The sequence below is a fragment of the Pleurodeles waltl genome, chromosome 2_1, assembly GCF_031143425.1.
Source record: "Pleurodeles waltl isolate 20211129_DDA chromosome 2_1, aPleWal1.hap1.20221129, whole genome shotgun sequence".
NCBI lineage: Eukaryota > Metazoa > Chordata > Amphibia > Caudata > Salamandridae > Pleurodeles > Pleurodeles waltl.
In genome coordinates this window covers 471,240,787-471,259,854 of record NC_090438.1, presented here as the reverse complement: position 1 = coordinate 471,259,854, position 19,068 = coordinate 471,240,787, and positions in this window count along the sequence as shown.

The following is a 19,068-nucleotide window of genomic DNA, read 5'->3' as shown; positions in this document are numbered from 1 at the left end:
AGAAATTTATCACAAAAAGTTTTCAATATTGAATCTACTCACTGCAACTCCACTAAAGGCAGGCAACATAGGCTGCAGCATGTTTGGGGCAGACCAGAGTTTAGCACTTCCAATGGGAATTCTTTCAGCCCCCGGCTGCAATACAGATTCCTCTTGCTGCACAATCGGCATATCAATGTCCTTCTCTAAAAAAGGCGTTTTTTTCTGTGCTGGGAGTGGCTTCATCATCAGATGATTCCTCTGAGGCAGAAAATACTCTGCCAGAATCTTGAACAACCGTCTCTGACACAAGATTCAAAAAGCAAATCAGCAACCTGCTGAGCAGTAATCCTGAGGTTACCTATAATCCTTACTAATAAAAGTAACACAACAAATAAGTCAACAGTAACTAATTCTGTGTACAATAAATATTAAACAAACTGTGGCTTTATCGAACAGAAAGAATAACTACCGGCATACAGTAATCTGGAGGGAAAAGTCAAAAGAATACAAAGAACACAAAGACCTATATACTCAGAAACGATACCACTCATTTGCCGGAGACAGGAAGACTAAGGATCAACTTCACCTACTCTGCACTGACACAACAAGCACCCAAGAAATCCCACTCCAAAGGGAAAAAAACACATTACACATATCACAAGGCAGTACACACATTAGATGAAAATATTACAAAATGGGTTCTATTACAGACTACAGATCTGCCAAAGCTGCTCCCGCAAACAGGATTTACCACCGAGACAAAGGAAACAATTGGCTCTACAATTAAAAATAACAAAATATCAATCAAAAGACACTGATATTCCCCAAAAGAAGATGTGATAAAGGCAACAAATACACCCACCACCAGTTGGAAGTAATAATTACCCCAGAAGGAGATCCTCCGCCACATACATAACCTTATTCCCTGGTGACTCAAGTGTTGCCCATTCCCCTGAGGCCCACTTTGCTAACCAAAAGATTAAAAACAAATAATATGGCCCCCTAGGGGACACTTCCATCCAAAATCCTTATAGTGGGCTTCCATCATCCCCCAGAGGGCAGATCCACCTAAAAAGCCCAATCTGCCTTCATGGGGGAAGAACAAAATAAAATATAGTCCCCAAGAGTCACTTCCCTTCAAAACATGATTCCTGGGGTCAAGTGGGCTTCTGCCTCCCCTGTAGGGCAGATTAGCCTAAAAGCAGCTGATCTGCCTCCAGGGTTGGTGTGGAATAAAAGAATTGGTCCCCAAGGGGAGCTGCGCTTGCATAATGGGTCGCTCCACTTCTAAATACATTTCTCTTGTGTCTAGTAGGTTTTAGCCTCCCCCATAGGGCAGATCAGCCTAAACATGGCTCATGTGCCCACCTGGGGTGGAATACCAAAATAAATGCCCCCAAAGGGAAGTGACACTTGCCCAAGGGGTAGCTCACCTTCAAAACAAATTTCCCTGGTGTGTAGTGGCTTCTGCCCCCCCCCCACACCTCTAAGAGGGCAGATCAGCCTAAAAATGGCTGATCTGCCCTCCAGGGATCGAAGTACCAAATAAAATGCCCCCTGAGAGAAGCGCCCCTTATCCAAGGGGTCAGGTCATTCTCTTTCCAAACAAGTTTCCCTGTTGTCTAGTGGCTTACGCATCCCCCCCAGAGATTGGCCTACAAAAACAATTAGCCCCAAGGGGGCAACCCTTTCCCAAGGTGTCGCTTCCCACAATTAATTTTAAAATAATCATTGACATCTAATGGGTGCCAACCCCCTTTGGGGGCAGATCGGCCAAAAAATGCCAAACTAGCCCCTGGCACAGATGAAACATGGATTAGTGAATTCCCCCAAGAGGAACAACCTTTGCTCAAGGGGCAGCTCCCCCAACAAAGAAATATGCCCTACAATGTCAAGGGTAGGTCTAAGGTAGTGGATTCCTCCTTCATGGTCGCCGCACCACCCACGATTGTGGAGCAGGAATCTACTACAGACAGACATGTGGGAAAGAAAAAACACTTCCTTTCCCCATGTGTCTGTTCAGTGGAACCGCCCCCCAACAGAGAAAAACTCACCTCCTCTCTCCAATGCGCTGAAAGCAAATGGCTTTCAGCGCATCCCCGGCAGTGTTTGATGACTTTGGCATGCTGTAGGTGTACTGACTTCATCTGACCACCAAAGGAGGATTGGGGTGCCTGTGGAAGTGCTTCCTCTGCCACCCAAATAGAGGAATGTTGTGGGGGGCATATAGAGGGAGCTCCAGCACTCCCAACACCAATTGGAGGCAGGGTGGCATGGAGCCATCTTAGCACATGCCCACCGTAGCTGAGGATATCTCCAGGCTGTCCTGTACATCGAAGGGGTAAAAGGCGTAGTACACCTTGATAGGCTGTATAAAGCATTTACTTGTAAAACAAGTTACAAAACAAGTTACAAGTGGGGATGAAGGGATTGCTTTGCCATAAAGTCAGTCGATCAAAATTGCCATTTGATTTTTTCGAACATTGCAAAATTGGGAGAAAAATCTCCCAACTCTGTTCTGTGACTTGAATATGAAGAGGCATGGATTTCTTGCCTAAACACAGAATTTGGGGTGCAGTTGTGGACTACCCACAGTGATCTTTTTAACCAATTAGAACAGGGCCAGTTCTTATGACCATGTTGATTGACAGCAAAAGAACCTTATGAAAACAGAATGTGAATCACAGGGCACTGCCATTTCTTTTTCATAAATGGCCTACTGCAAAAAAAATCACCTGTAATTCACCTCATTTTTTATGTTACTCTAAGATCGTAATATCTGAGCTTTTATAATGGACAAGGCTGCCCTCTGGATGTAGGTTTTTTCCTGGTGAATGTATGTTGCCTTGATAAAAGACCACTGACCAATAGGCCTTAATAGAATGTAGACTACTTTGCATGCATACCCATCTTTGAAACCTTAGCTAAAGATGGTTTTCCAAAATCCTTTTTAAAGATAACTTTCAGATATTTTATGCTTGCTTACCTTGGTTACTGTCTCAATACATTGTAATCCACTGGACTGATTTACAAAATATTGATTTGTGCGTGCACATAAAGTTAGTACGTAGAGTGAGAACAAAATGATGCTGTTTGTAATGAATGAATATTGCTAATTTACGTTACCCATTATAGCATACCATAAAAGAGCATCCCCCAACTAAAAGCAATGTTCTACTTATTTCAGGATGGAAGTTATATATCTGAGACATCCTGCCTCTGAAGTACAAATTAAAACATTGAATGAAATGAAAAAATAGCAAAGCAATTGCTTTGTCAGTGCTTGCTGGCACCAGCATACCAACACATGTCTCAAGAAGCAAGCACATACTTGGAGGCAGTTTTGTATTGCAACTTCCTGCGGGGCTAGCAGTACTTCCTACCACTCGCTGTCTCCAAATAGACCATGTTAGAAATTGGGTCTCTAGTTGGCAGAGGTATGCGCCCTGTCCAGGTAGGGTACCACAATCCCAGTCAGGGTAAATCAGATACACAATCTAAGTTAACCTCTGCTCAATCTCTGGTAGCTTGGCAGAGATCAGGCAGGCTTAACTTAAAAGTTAATTTGTAAAGTATCTGTATAACAAATAATTACAGTACCATAGTGAAAGAAACCACAAAAAGACTCAACACCAGTTTAGAAAAATAGAGAATCTTTTATCTTTTTAAACTGGGACCAAAACAACAGAAAATCAATAAATAAATTAGGTGTTAAATTATCTAATTTAAACTAGGTCATTTAAGAGTTGAGCTGTGCATCCATTAAATAATTGTGGAAACTTTCCTCATTAGGTCAAAGGAGAGCTGGAAGTTGTTAGAAATGGGGTATCTAGTTGGCCATCAGTTTACACCCTGTCCAAGTAGCGACCCTCACTTTAGTCTGGGTAAGGGAGATACACAGCTCAGATACCCCTGCTCACCCCCTTGGTAGCTTGGGACAAGCAATCAGGCTTATCGCAGAGGCAATGTGTAAAGTATTGTACCAACACACACAGCAACACTGTGAAAACACCATGATAGGACTCCACACCAGTTTAGATACATAGCCATTATTTATCCAAATAAAACAAGACCAAAACGAAAAGAATCCAACTTACACAAGCAAAGATGTGAATGTTTAAAGTAAAAAGAGTCTTAATCCATAGAAATCAATGGATGCTTTGTTTTAGCACAACGTACCTGGTATGTGTCAAAAAATAAAGCTGCACGGGTGAGCGTGCATCAGAAAAGCAAGCAAAGCGTAGATTCTTTATTCACAAGTGAGGCCATGTGCCGATTCTTTCTCTACTCAACTCTTTCCTCGCAGAGACGGGATGTGTCGATTTCCAGACAAGCAGCCTCCGGTCTGTGTGGTGATGCTGAAGATTTTGATGCCCAGGGTCAATGTGTGGAAAATTCTGAAGCGCTGTGCCGTGTTGATAACAGGTGCTGAGTCCATTCTTCAGCTGCGAAGCAGGTGCTGCATACAATTTTCAGCCATGGGACAGGTGCTGCTTCGATTTTTCTGATGCCCACACAGCAGTGAGTGAATTTTCCCCTGCAGGTTACCAGCTTCCACTTCTAAGGTTCCAGGGACTGGACTTGGCACCAGTTAGCAAGTCAGGACTCTCAGCAGAAGAGCCCAGGAAATGACAGATGAGGTCTTTGATGTCCCTGAGACTTCAGAACAGGGGGCAAGCTCAGTCCAAGCCCTTGGAGAGATTTCACAAGCAGGGTTTCAGAAAGCAAAGTCCAGTCCTTTCCCTCTTAAGGCAGAAGCAGCAGCAGGCCAGCAAAGCAAAATAATAGGCAGAGTGGCGGGTCCTCCTAAAGCATCAATCTCTTCTTGGCAGAGGTTCCTCTTGATCCAGAAGTAATCTAAAAGTCTGGTATTTTGGGTCCACTACTTAAACTTATTTCTGTCTTTGAAGTAGGCAAAATTCAAAGGAAAGTCTATGTTGTTCACAAGATCCTGCCTTGCCCAGGACTGGCCCCAGAAACACTCCAGGGGGTTTGAGACTGCGTTGTGTGAGAACAGAAACAGCCCTTTCAGGTGCAGGTGTCAGCTTCTCCCTCCCCACTCTAGCTAATGAAGACTCATCAGGATATGCAGGATACACCTCAGCTCCCTTTGTGTCACTGTCTAGAGGGGAATCAATTCACAAACAGCCCAAATGTAAGTCAGACCCAGACATGCATTCTACAGGCAGGCAGAGGCACAGAAGGGTTAAGCAAGAAAATGCCCACTTTCTAAGAGTGGCATTTTCAAACAGACAATCTAAAAACCAACTCTACTAAAATATCTATTTTTTTATTTGTGAGTTCAGAGACCCCAAATTCAACATCTCAATCTGCTCCCAAAGGGAAACTGCACTTAAAAGATATTTGAAGGCAGTCCCCATGTTAACCTATGAGAGAGATAGGCCTTACAATAGTGAAAAACAAATTTGGCAGTATTTCACTATCAGGACATGTAAAACATAGCAGTACATGTCCTACCTTTTAAATACACTGCACCCTGCCCCTGGGGCTTCTAGGGCCTACCTTAGAGGTGATGTACATGTAGTAAAAGGGAAGGTTTGGGCCTGGCAAGTGGGAGGACTTGCCAGGTCAAATCGGCAGTTTAAAACTGCACACACAGACACTGCAATGGCAGGTCTGAGACATGTTTACAGTGCTACTCATTTAAGTGGCACAATCAGTGCTGCAGACCCAAAGTTTTTACTGCAGTGAGGGAGAGTGTTTCTCCTCTAATAGAGCAATGTACTTGTGTGAGAGACTGGTTTTGAGGAGAAATGTACAGATGCCCCTTTTATGGTAAATACGGTAGTTTTAAGTGGAGGTGTGGGTTCCTGTGTGTCATCAGGGATTCCCCGAAGGCAGGAGTGGTGTGCGCAGTCTCTGGCAGCCCCTCTCAGGGATGAGAGCAGCCACACCGAGTCTCAAAAACGACTCTGGCTCACGAGGCCTGCTGCATCAGGGTGAAGCATTTTCAAGTTCCGCCCTGAGTCCCACCCCAAGTCACACAGAAGACAGTTGAATTTCCAGCTCCCCAAGAGGAAGTAGGTCCAGGCACAGTGGTCCTGCTTAAAGCAGGTCCTGGGGATGGCGATGTTGGAAGCCCCCAGGGTCTGTAACGGGTTGAGGCAGGGCATGCCCAGAGGCCCAGGGCAGGTGTTGTGAGGTAGGTGCATAGAGTGTTGAAGTTCTTCGCTGTACTGGCCAACTCTGGGAGGCCAGGAAGTGCATGGCAATTAGTGAGGCACAGTCAGTGCTCCAGCTTGGTTGTTTTGGTGGGCTGCACAGCGTCTCTTCGTGCAGCCACTAGAGTCTATACTCAGCCGCCTCATCAAGGTTGTCAAAAGATGTCCTTGGGGCCCTTGACATGACACTGGGGAGAACAGGAGGTGCAGCAGTCAGGGTTACTCTATCTCCCCATAGAGGCAGCAGGCGGCATGCCAGTCCAGCAGAACCCAGTGCTATGTGGCAGTTCCTCCTGGCAACACAGCAGGTCGATTGCAGCAGGCTAACACATCAACACAGGATATATGGGGCAGTTCCTCCTGGCAGCACAAGTGGAGTGCAGCAGGCCAACACAGCAAAGCAAAATAGCTAACTGGCAGTCCCTCCTGACAGCACAGCAAGTAGAGTGTAGCAGGCCAACATGGTCCAGCATTTATACCTTGGTGCCCAGGTTACTGAAGGTTGGAGAAGCTTCCAGACCTTCCTTTGAAGTCCCTAGGGTCCCTTTCCTGCCCTCCCCGGCTCCAGACACTATGCAGGATACTTAATAATCGCTCCAAGTTTCCACACTTCATTAAGGAAATTTCTGTCCCAAAGCCAACACAGAAACTTTGGGGTCGGATATGACTTTGGCGGACGGAAAAGCCCATCTGCTGAAGACCCGACAGATAGGTTGCTTCCAGTGTGGCCACCTCCCTGTTGGCCCTATTTTGAGATTCCTGCTGGGTCAGCGGGCCTCTGGCCCAGTGGGAAATAGCCTACAGCTTTGTCGCCAGCTCGTAATGGAGCTGGCGGCAATTCTGTAGTGTGTAGGGTGCATTAGCACCCGTCACAAAGTTCACTGTCTGCAAGGCAGACAGTGATCTTTGTGACGGGGCTGGCTATGGGGGCCAGTAGGACTGCCAGCACCGTCAGTCTGTCCTGTGGCAGAAAAGTGACGCACATTGGTGGTGGTCTGGCCGTCACCGCGACCCTGGCGGTCTTAAGACCTCCGGGGTCGTAATGAGGACCTTTGTGTCTTCCTTCCAGACTCTTATTATTGATTGTGTCTTAATCCATATTGTTTTACTCATACACTTGCCATAGAGTGCTGCCAGATATCCTCCTGCATTTCATAGCATGCCTCTCAAGTCTAAGCACTGTTTCCACCAGTGGCCCAAAGACCCACTTGTTTATTGTCACCAGCTCTGAGGCCCAATAGTAGTTTTGGATATTTGGCAGTGCTATCTCATTTCATACACACCTCTCATCAGTTTTGTCAGGGCAATGTGCTGTGTTTTTTAATTCCACAGTTGGAGTGACGCTTCCTTATCAGCTTGTTGCAAAAATTCTACTGGCATCCTGTATGGGGTGTTCTGCAGGGCATACTGACATTGAAACAAAATAATCAGTTTAAACATTACTAGCTTGCCTAGTAATGATGAAGGCAATGCCCTCCAATGCTTCAGATCGTCTCTAAATTTGTCAAAGTTTCCACAGGTTTTCCCTAAGGAAGACCCTCACGTTACATGTGACATAGATTTCAAGGTACCAGAATCCCTCTAGGATGGTTTGCAGCTGATATCCTTGTGAGATGACCGAGCCATTGCCCACCATTTGATGTAGGAGAGATTTCCCCTGGTTTACGACATACCCTGCATAATTGCTGAATATTTGGAAGATTTGCAGGAGTCTTAGGATTGTGGTCTCAGGTTGGGCAGCACGCAGCTGCATAGAGTAATATCCCATGCAGTATCCCATTTCAGCTCCCTTACAATGTTTTCCCCCCTCACGCAGGCCACCAACAGCTCAAGCACTATGAAAAGAGCATTGGAGAGAGCAGACATCCTTGCCTAGCTCCTTTCCTCAGCTGAAATGGCTTCTTCAGTACTCTGTTTATTCTGACCCGAGCCAAGAGTGTCCGGGCCCACCCCCATATTTTCCAGCACTCCAAACACATAGTTCCATTCTAGAGAGTTAAATGCCACAGTGGCATCCAAAGACAGTACTACTGTTGGGTCAATCACACTTTCAGTGTAGCTCCTGTATCTGTATAGTCTACACAGGTTGAGATGTGTCCCCCTAATCAGCATGAGTCTCAATTGGTTTAGGTGGACTAGTGTGGTGACAACCTTCCTCAACGTATTTGTGAGGATTTTTACTAGTATCTTAGCCTCTGCTCTTAGGAATGAAATCGGCCTATACGAGCCACCCTCGTCTGGTGCCTTGGTCAAATAAGTGTTCCCTAGCACCCTTAAACATCTGAAAGATGTGTTTAGACAGTTTGCTGGCCACGCCTTTATAAAAGTAGATTGGTTGGCCATTTGATCTTACCCCTTTTCCCGACTATAGGTCTTTAATCATTATCTCCATTGTCCCTTCTTCCATTTTGGGGTCCAATGCCTGCCTGTCCTCTGGCAAGAGTACAGGGAGTTTGATGTCCTTCAAAAGTGCCCTAACATCACTGGAGGTATACTGCTATACAAAGTGTACTATACTAGTTGGCAAATGTTTCCGCTATCTCCTTGTTTTCCCTAGCTCTCTGGCCATGACTATTGTTTTTTTCTGAAACCCAGTTCCTACTGCGTTTTCTGTTCCCAGCCACACCCATAGTTTCCCTGATTTGTTTCCCACATCATACAACCTACACTGTGAGGAAAGGAAAAGAGTTCTTGCCCTTTTTTCTGCCATGTCTTGCTAATCCTGCTTCCTAAGGCTCCGCTGCTGAAGTAAGCTGTCTCCTTCTGGATGGCCAACAGCTCCTGCCTCAGGACCACCATCTTATATGCCTCCCATACCATAACATCAGAGGCAATTGTGCCTGTATTCACAGCAGAGCAGTGGTGCAAGCTCGCTCTCAATGCTTCCAAGAGATCTCTATTCCTGAGGTACCACTGGTTCAGCGCCACCCTTCCCTGGTCTATTCACTATGAGCTCCACCCACATGAGAGTGTAGTCAGAGATGTCCACATTTGTATTCTTGCCACTCAAATCACTCCAAATGTATCTGTTGAGTCAGGATATCATCAATTCTGGTGAGCCACTGAGTAGGTGTATTGATTATCAAATAGGTTTCATGGTCTCCATAAAGCTGTCAGCTCATTTCTTCTAAGATTTTTTTAAGGGGGTCTGTCTTGTCTCTCCCCTTCTTTACTAATTTCCAATCGATCTCTTCAGCCAATATTAGAATAAAGACCCTACCCAAACTTAACACAGGCGGGGGTAGATTTAACAACACAGACCTCAAACCCTTCATGGCAGAGGCATGCAACCTACGCGGCACATACAACGCACAGAGGTTCAGTATTGATCCATCCCACTTACCTGTAATTGCAGCATAGCGGGTCTGTGTATCTGTCCATGTCTGAAGAGGAACACATTGTGTTGCTTAGGTGGCTGCTGAAGCTGAAGTTTAGTTTGTTCTTTTTAAAAAACTTGGGCCAAGATCCAGGCCAAGACTGGTAGTGTCAATGGTTTGCTATGTAAGTTTGTGCACCCTTTGCCATTTTCCCCTCATTGTCAATTGGACAGCCTCTTGCAAAGCCCCCTCCAGGGCCTCTGTCTTTATCTATCTCATGTCCCACTGTCCTCCAACAAGTTAATTTGAAGAGATGATCCTCTTTTATCCCTGTTCTAGGTTTCCAATTGTGTGGAGCTTCTCATTGTTCTGTCTGCCCATGGGTAACATCCATCATTGCGCCTGTCATCATCTTTTCATGGTCTGGCCAGACTCCAGCCATCTAACCATTAAAAAGCATTGTAAGACGTTCCAAAGTGTCATGTTTTCTCTTCTGCCATAACTCGCAGCTTGGCTGGGAACAACATCGTGTATTTCATTTTTCTGTCTCTTAGAATCCCCTTTACCTCACTGAAGGTACTGTTCAGTTTTTGGACTTTCAATTTGAAATCAGGCAACATCATGATGGTAGCATTTTCAAACAGCAAGTAGTCCCACGTTGTACCAGCCTGCAGAATGGCATCTCTATCTATGTGGTTGAAGATGCATGCTATAGTTATTTTTGGCAGGGGGCCTAACCATGTCTGGGGAATCTAAGCTTGTGGGCACATTTGATTCAGAAAAAAATTGGAAGCCTTTTGATCTTAGAATGTACAGAATAATGTCTTCTAAGAACAGCTTGATATTAGGGCCCTTTACTCTTTCTGGGACTTCCATCACCCTAATGTTATTTCTCTGGCAGTGTCCTTCTTAATCTTTCAGTTTCCTTGTGTGGATTCATTATCCCTTCGCAGATAGTGAACTACTTTCTATGGAGCTTTAACCTGACCATTTAATGTAGTTAATTTCCTGTCCATATGTTGAATCTTCTCACTTGTTTTCTGGAGATCAGCTCTAAGCATGTTTACTTCCATTGTTACTAAATCAATTTTTGATACCAAAGAGTGTTTGACTCCAATAATTGCTGCCATTATGTCTTTGAAGATGGGTCAGTGTATTCACACCGGCCATGTCTGATTAACTGCACCTGCAGGTAATGGTATCTCCACCACAACATCTTTGTATATTTTGTTTTATTGAGCACTTCTGCATCCTCTCTCACAGACCATTTTTCACTCATTGACTTGTGTAATGCCTTGCAGTTCCAAAATGGCCCCGACTTTGGGCAGTATGGAATCACCTTAAGCTGCACCTCCCCGTGTCAAGGGGGGAGAGCCCCTCCACTTCAGTTGTCCTGGGGAGTAAACGGGGAAGATACTTTCCACTGCCTGATCGAAGGTGCCTTTATCACATTCAGATCAGTGCTCTGAGATGGGCGTACCACACATGACAAAGGTGATTAACTAGCCAAGGGACAAAGAAGGACTATAATTAATTAAAGAAAAGAAGGCTTGTTTTGTAAGGAACCAAACAAGTAGTTTGTTGCCCTTACAGTAAAGCAAAGCCTTGATAAAAGGATTAAATCAGTGAATTTGGTTATTAAATAGGGCAAAACACAGGGCTGTCTACTGGTGCCATAGGATGATTAGTTCATGGTCACAGGAAAGTAATGCAATGGAGAGCTTGTTACCACCACCGGTGGTTTAACAGGTTGATGGATTAGCTGTCAGACAGGCAGGTCAGTTGCAGAACCAGACTGGGAACCAAAATCAACACTAGAAAAAATGTTCAAAGCAGTTAATTAGCCCCATATTGTCTTATACGAGTTTGAGTAGTGAGCAGGCTTGTGTCTGTTTGTTGTGTTAGGGGGTGTTCTCTACCAAAGGAATTGTTAGACAAATTGGGCCCAAACAGGGAAAATGAAAGCACAGTTTTTCAAATATTTTTATTAGCTAAGAACTTTCATAGCAGGAGTATGGCAGATTATCCAGTCCTGAAAGCAGTCCACTACCTTGCAGCCCACTTGAAAAATCCCAGAGTGCCTAAATGGCTACTCTGGCCCTGGCCACTGGACTAAGTTTGAGATCAAAATATTGGAAAGGACTAAGATCATGATTGCTGTAAGCCTACAGGTAACCCAAGGACTATTGCCAAGAACTTGTGCACAGATGTTCCTCACCCTATCTCTTTGGAGAACATCTTCCCTGTAAGTAAGAAATGTAGTATATTTAGTTATTTTATTTGAGCTGTTTTGCAAAGTGCTGGCTTGTGACAGAATTCATGGACATTTTTGCTTGCCGTTCTTTCCAAATCATGGATGGTACAGCAACATCTGTCCCTATACGCCTATAAAACACTAATCTAATATATAATCATTTCAGTTGCTTGTGGTCTGATCACTATTAATATAATAAATTATTATAAATGTACTAATATGTATATAAAATAATATTTGGAGACATGGAATAATGGCTCTATCTCTCCTGTTTGGAAGAAGATTAGTTCAAGAACTGTTTTCCTTTGCTGAGCACTAGAAAGCACGAGAGAGTTGCCCAGATTGTGGTGAACTTTATTAATGTTGAGTTTTCTTTCACCCATGACCATAAAACCTCTCATGTTGGCACCACACAAAAGAAGATCATCAAATACTCTACAGACAACTGAAAGTCCTGTAACCAATGAACCTCTGTAAGAATATGGTGGTCATTAAGAGTTTGGTGGGCAGCGGAGGCTGCCTGCCAAACTGTCCCCACCCTCAGACCGCCTGTGTAGCCTGCATAGGACTTCACCACAGGTCTGGCGGGCGGAAACAGTGTTTACGCCTGCCGGCCCTGCGGTGAACAGATCCTTAACATTGACGCCGGCTCCTAATGGAGCCGGCACCAATGGGGTGGTGCAGTGGGTGCAGCAGCACCCTTCGCGCATTCCACTGCCCGTAATTCAGGCACGATGGGGCTCTGCATGGGGGTCCCTGAATTGCCCAAGTGCATGGGCCCCCAGGGGCTGCCTGAGTCCCCCATTCCACCAGCCTTTCCCTGGCGGTGTGAACCGCCAGGGAAAAGCTGGCAGATGGGGACTCCTTATCCCCTGGGTGACACTCATAATGTGGCAGTCCCACCGCCAGGCTGTTGGCAGTGGGACCGCCACTGCGAGTCTTGTGGTCATGCGACCGCCAGACACGTAATGACCACCTTTGTTTGCAGCGCACCGTTCAGAACAGGAGGAATGACAAATTTACCACCATTGAAACCAAAAAGCACCTGTGTCTGGGTGAAACACAGAAAGGGGGTAAGTAATAAATAGGAGCAGGGCAGTTGAGAATGCCATGAGAGAATATCAAGGAGTGGCTCTATGAAGTATGGCTCACAAAGCTGTCTCTAGACAGACGACTGAAGCTGTCTGCAGTGAGACTGCAAAAAGGGAGTGTTTGTGTTTAGAATCTATGTGTGACATAAGGCAGTCAGTATGACAAAACGTGTAATGATTCCTTTTAGTTTTAAAATATAAAATAGTCCCTCATGTATTGCAATAGAAACACTCACTAGCAGGTGAATAGATACACCAAACCTTCAATCGAATGTGATTAAGGATGGCCATAGTTTGATTATATTATAAAGAAAGGTCTGGACAAAAACCCTATGATGTCAAGCCAGTTCTAAAAATGAATATTCCAAAACTCTAAGAAATCCCAATAATGAGTGTTTTACATCTCTGCCTTCTAATTTATGACCTGTAATCAAGGAATGGGGGAGGGTCCTGTCATCAGAAGGATCTTTACATTCCCCAGCTTGGATGACAGAGCCAAAGAATATACAACTTTAAGTGGTTAAGAGATGCTTTCTAAGTGTTTATATCCACCACTTTTACATACTGACTAAAGGGAAACAATATCACTATTAAGTGTGTGCAAATATAAAATAGATTCTGGCTGTTATTGTGAGTGGCCCAGTAATCCTCAGGCTTTCTTTGGCCAAAATCTTTAAGTGTAACAAAACAGATCTGCAGTATTGGAATGTTGGTTCCAGGTTAAGGAGAGTGAACCCCTTCTCTAGTAGCAACCACCATTCCTGTCAGGGTGAAGTCACAGACCAACCCTCTGGTAGTTTGGCACAAGCAGACAGGCGTAACTAAGAGGGAATGTGTAAAGTATTTATGTAGCACTTTAAAGACTAATAACGTGAAAACGCAACAGAACAAAACTCCCCACATGAATTTTAAAAAATAGAGTAAAATGTAATAAAAGATGTAAGACCAAAATAGCAAAAATCCAATCAGTAGATAGGAGATATGCAGTTTTAAAGTTGTAAGTGAAAATAGTGTCTAGAAGCACCCAGTGCCAACTTTGGTCATCTAATCGTGCCAGACCAAAGTACCTTAAATCCTGGTTTGTATAGCGTTGAGAGATCCTGAGTCGAAGATGTATCACACAGCAGTGGTTCCAATGTGCTCTGAGGTGGTGGTGCAAAGTGCTGTATCAACGAGGATGCCATTGATAAGAATCTTGAAATGTAATGAAAATGTGTTGGACACTGGAGGTTCTGGAGAAGCTGTGGTGCTATGATTCGAAATCCTGCATTGTAGTCCAGGGTGCCTTTGATGAGGGGCTTGTGATGCATCATGCTGTGCCGGTTCTGAAGCGGGACTGCTAGGAGATGCATCGAGCTACGTCCGTTCTAACCACAGCTGGGCTGGCAGAGCAACTTCAGGCCCACTTCCAAGGGTCCAGGACTGGGGTGACATCACTTTGGGGTAGGACCCTCAGCAGACTGACTTCAGGTGCTGGGTTAAAGATGGTAGGAGCCTTTTCTGTCCTTGAGGCTATGAACAAGAGGCCAGAAAACTAGCCCTAGGAGTCACTCTGGTAGCCCTGGTTTCAAGCTGCATGTCCAGTACTTTCACTCAGGCAGCAGGGAACATTGTAGCAGTCCTTCTTTCAGAGCTGCACAGGAGTCCTTCTGAGTCTTTCACAGGTCAAAAGGTGTACTGAATAGTTGGACTAATGATCCAGTATTTACACCTGGTGCCCACTACGAAGTAGGAAAAGGCTCTGGAGAGTTCCACCCCTTGAGGTGCTCAGAATTCCCTGCCTCCCTGCGCTGGCTTCTGCTTGTCTGAGGTCACAAAAGACTAGTGTAAAACTCTTTGTAAATCTGCTCCAGTAAAGCCTTGTGATTTGTTAGTATGGGAGATTACAGCTCCCCCTCATAAAGTCAGAAATGGTCCATCCTGCCAACACCTATTCTCCTTTGTGCACTGCATGGAACCATACACAAACACAAAATACCTACTTCCAGTTACATCTAGTCATGTGACCCAGAATACAGGCTGTATTCACTAAACGTTAAGGACAACAAAACGTCAACTTTCTAAAAGTGGTATTTTCAAAATTGTGACTTGAAATGGACTTTACCATAAAATAGTGTTTTAAAAGACAGTTCTTTAGACACCAACTCAACATTCCTACGTGCTCCCAATTGAAGGTTAAAAAGTATTAAACGTAATAAGGTAACACAATGTTATCCTATGGGAGAGGTAGACCTTGCAGCCATGAAAAACAGATTAAGAGTTTTCCACTACCAGGACATGTAAAACGTAGAAGTATTTGTCAGACTTTTCAAATACACTGCACCCCGCCCTGTGGGCTGTTTAGGGCTTAGTAGAAGGGTGATTTATATCTTTAAAAAAGGAAGGTTTGGGCCTGGCAAAATGTTTACTTTCCAGATTGAAAGTGTGATTTAAAATCACGCACACAGGCAGCAGTGGCAGGTGTGAGATATGTTTAAAAGGCTACTTAAGTGGGTGGCACAAACAGTGCTTCAGGCCCACTATTAGCATTTAATTTATAGGCCCTGGAAACATGTAGTACCAGTTTACCAGGGACCTACAAGTAATTAAATGTGTGAATTAGGTGTAAACAGATGTTATCATGTTTAAAGGAAAGAGCACAAGCACTTTAGCACTGATTAGTAGTGGTGAAGTACGCAGAGTCCTAAAGCCAGCAAAAAATAAATCTGCAAAAACAGGAGGGTGGATGGAAAAATTTTAGGGTAAAAACCACACCAAGGACGCCAGGTCCAACATGCAGTATTCTAGATGATCTCATTATTCTGCTGGGGCCATACAATGAGGTCATTAGTACTTGTGTAAGGTACGATTTTCAGTGAATGGGGATCGGATTTCCAACAGTGGTAAAATGTTCTTGCATCAACATTTCATCAGGCTACTGGGATGAGAGGTTTGACTCCACTGTCATAAACAATTGATTTCTGGATGCATGCCAAAGAGGGAGACAGTCCTTGTAATTGTGTCCTCATTGGAAACATGGCAAATGAAGACTGCACAGCAATAAAAAGGAAAACCTATGATGAATCATGGGCTACGTTTGAGGCCCTGAGTGGTGATAAATCAGAGAAAAAAAAATACGTTTTCATTAAGTGTAGGGGTTTTGGAAGTGTAGTAATATGCTATGAGGGTCACCTACCAGGATAAATCTATACAGAATTAGTTGGGTATTCCCCTAAAATCTTGGATCCAGAATTTAGAATTACCATTATTGTGAAGCCACAATTTCAGGTATAGTTTGGGTTTCAGACATTGGTCTGTCTGTCTATCTATCTATCTATCTATCTATCTATCTATCTATCTATCTATCTATCTATCTATCTATCATGTATATGCTTAAAATATACACAGTAATAGAATGTTTAATATATTTGCATAAATAGTAATAATACTAAAACAAACCTAATAAGTAAATATACAACTTAGAAAAACCCCATTAAAACAAGCTCTACAAATGATAAAAGCCAATACGTCTCACCCTATAGTTGCTAATACGGACCTGTGGGCTTTGCCAGTGTTTTTTTTTTGTTTGCTGATGCTACACATACGGAAAAAAGGCACAGTGATGCGTATCCGTCTTGACACTGCTGTATTTTATAATTTACCGATCAAAGATGGAGGATGCCAATATTGGAGAAAATAACACTGCTAGATAGTATGCAACTTAATTTGCGATTTTGCTGCATTACTTAGACATAATTTGATCCTCGATGTAGAATAATCCTAGTGACCATGACAGTGTTAAAGGTCTGCAGAGAGGTTTGAGGCACTTTTATTCTAACGATTAAACAAATATTTCACAGGAAAGTGTGACATATTTTCTATATCCTATTGTTCACTATGAAATATGGACTTTTACTCCACTACATTTTGTGCAGTAAAGCACACAAACAAGTAAAATATATACACACACATTAAATAAAAACACTTAAATAGCATTCATGAAATCAAATGCAAAGTTAAAGATTAAAAGATAAATAAAAGTAAAAAAATGTAAAATCGACATAGGCAAAATAAAGTATAAGCAAATATCAGGTCAAAATAATGGTAGTCCAAATGTATTGATCCGAACAAAATATGATTTTAAATGAAGGTGTTTGAATTTATGATACATTTCAATTCTACATTGGGGAATATTTTAGGGCATAATCGACCGTCTAGAGCCACAGATTTAAAAAAAAGTGAAAAAAAAATTACTGGCATAAAACCAAGCAGATTGAACTTTCCTCTCTGCGGTATTCTATTACAAAGCATTATGATGTACCAATTAAAACTACTACTAACTAATTAGTAACACGCGATCTACCATACTGTTGTGATGTACGGTCCTTCACTGATTAGTAGTCAATAGTGTCACTCTGTGACGCTACATTGTAAAAAAAAAAAAAAATCAGTTGAATCCACAGCCATGGGTCCATAACATTTGAATTTAAGTATTAAGGGCCTACTTTTGAATTGGATGGTTTTGGATTTGTGCCTGGAATAGTAATAGGAGAAGGCTTGAGTTTCTGCATATGCTCCTGTTCGGCTTTCCATTTGTTACTTTAATCCATAGACCCAACATCCTACTTCATATATTTAGAATCTGGCACGTGAGCATATCTGATCAGTTCAGCACACCAAGCAATACATGGGTTTCCCTCTGCTTTATTTCGTCCACCACTCACATCAGACTGAAGACCGTGTGTCTATAAAATGTATATAATGTTTCTGTCTTTACCCTTTGGAACATCCTTGCTTTACTGGCTTCTATTTTGTTTCTTCTTCGTAGCACAATATGCCCCCACGGAAGTGATGCATTGTCTTATTTATCTGACATGATCGGTAAATATCTATTTTTCCTGTTTGCTAGACTTGCCACCTACTTATGATGTATTTCCCTTAGCTAGTTTTCCAATGCTGTCCGCGTTTGTCTTCTCTATGTGCGTATACCGTCATTGTCCCTGGCTCTCTGCATACCTTTCTACGCAAACCCGTGTTTTTCATTTTTAACGCGCCCAGTACATTTCCATATTTTTTGTTTACTAGGCCCTCTACTGGAATCACGCTAACACAGTGCTTTGTCTTCATTTTCGTATTCCATGCTGGAGAAAAACAGAACATCACAGCCCAGTGGGTGGCTAAGTGAGCAACAACCGTTTTGCTGACTCCCTCAAATCCGTCCCTATTTAGCTGCATATGAACTGCCCGTTATCTGTAGCCGTCTTTGGAAAGGAAAGCGTGGCTCTCTTTGCAAATCGCCCTCCCGCCGTCTCCTTATCTAAAAGTCTGCTGTTAGATCTCCTAGAATACTTTCTTGGCGGAATCATGTTTTATCTGTGGACGAGTTCATCTGGTCGTTGGTACGGGGTGCAACCGAAACATTGCCGAGATTGGGCTAAACCTTTATGGGACGGTGGTGGTTGGGGTGGGGATTTTTAGGGAGTCTATTGGGGGGAGGTCTGAATAGAGCTACCCATGACTCATTACAGCTTACAGTCCTGCAGGTTTTAATTAAATGGGTTTGTCAGAGCTGGTTTGCCACCACAGATTACTAAATGAATAGCATAAATGGCCAATGGCTGGTCTTTCCCATGGCCTTTAACTTAACATGCAGTAGATCAAAGTGGCAGATGTTTATACTTGAAATGCAGTACAAGGCAAATGAGTAGGAATAAACTCAAGGGGCACTGTATTTCTGTATTTGATAGAGATCACATTTTATTAATATGTTAGTGGCACAGAAGTTAGCATATAGTGACTTACAAACTGTTTAAAAGTCTAACAGAGAAAATAAACAGGAAATGTGAAATGTGCAGGTTTAAAATATGATGGACAATGTGGCCTCCATTTATATTTTGACTTTGTAGTTTAACATGAAGATATTGTGCATTTATATTTTAGTGATTTAATTACATGAATTAATAATATTAAAAGTATTATTTTTAGAGAAACATTAGAGATGAGATATTAAAAGTATTAAATGAACATGAATTAATCATACTTGTATTGATTTTAATGGAATTTATTAAGGGGAAATATGTGCGCAGAAAAATAAATGCACTTTTAAACTGTTTCTAATGTTGTAACGTTTGCAATTAAATAATTTCCTTTGCATATTTGATTCAAATTGTAAATCGTGCAAAAGGTTTATAAGTATTGATTGTATTAATGTGTATTTAGGCTTTATTAGCTGAACTAGTACTGAAGATTCATTTTGCATCAGT